A 1186-nucleotide genomic window follows, 5' to 3' on the forward strand; every position below is an offset into this window, starting at 1 on the left:
TTGCTGTGTTGTGACACTGTATGTGGGGCAGGTGTCTGAGAGGGACCAGTGCCACTTACTCAGCTCTTGCAATGTTTCCAGTCATTTCCCCCACTTCTATATGTGATTGACACCTTTGTAGTTGCTGCCCTGATTTTGAATCCCAGAGTGGGTGAATTGGGTACATTCAAGCGCAGTGGGGGTCCTTTAAATGGACTCTTCTTAGAGACTAGCAGTTTCTTCCACTGCCCCACCCCCTACTTCTTATTAGAAGCAGAAGGCATGAGGCTTTACTCATCTAATTGCTAGAACCCTAGGCTGCTGGGTGTGGCCTGGGGCTGGGATGCCTAGCTCAGCAGGTGTTCTCCTAGTTTTTACCTGCTCCAGGGAAATGTGGGACAGTCTGTTCTGCTCACCTTTATTTTTTTAAAAAAGGGATCTTTTTTATAACAGTGAGGAGGAAAAGCGTGTCTGCCTGTGCCTCCACCTTGGCCGGCAGTCTGTCATGTATATTTTAAGTCTCATCTTTTCCATCATAAGATTAATCGAAAATTAAATTTTTCATCCCAATTCTATCTCACAAATGCTCAAAACTTTCAGGGAGAAAAGAAAAGCATAGAATAAATATAATTAACTTACTAATATTAAATCCCGGCCAAATATCATTGATTATACAAAGTTTCTGATCCTGAAGTCTGTTTAATTTTTGTTTTATAAGGCAGACTAGCCAGACTCTGAGGGGGTTAAAGACAACCTAGCACCAATCTGAGTTTCTCTTTGTAATAATCAAAAACACTGAAGTAGAATCAGAAGGGAATGACATGATGCAAGTGTGAGTCTGTATCATTCTTTGACATCCTTGCTGCTCACAATCACTTTCTAGGCTATTGGGTCTCCCAGGCTGTGGGGAACTTTGGTCTAAGCCAGCGAGGGCAAATGAGTGAGTACGAGCACTTCTTAAAGACTCCAGGCTGCAGCACTCACCATTCTGTTCAGGATGCTTCCCAGGGATTATGGAGGTGACCATACATCCCAGTCACTCTCATCCAACTTCACACTCTTGTTTCTGAATGATCCTTATTTTCACATCCCTTTTCCACTCCAATGTGTCCTGAGTTGGGACAATCCACTGTAGAGTCAGCAGGTTGGTGGTTCACCTGTCCATTCTTTTCTGAGCACCTGCTCTGGACCTGGCTCTGGGGTAATG

This window comes from Artibeus jamaicensis, unplaced genomic scaffold (genome assembly GCF_021234435.1).
Source record: "Artibeus jamaicensis isolate MK-2021 breed Jamaican fruit bat unplaced genomic scaffold, CSHL_Jam_final contig_1082, whole genome shotgun sequence".
NCBI classification, from domain to species: Eukaryota; Metazoa; Chordata; class Mammalia; order Chiroptera; family Phyllostomidae; genus Artibeus; species Artibeus jamaicensis.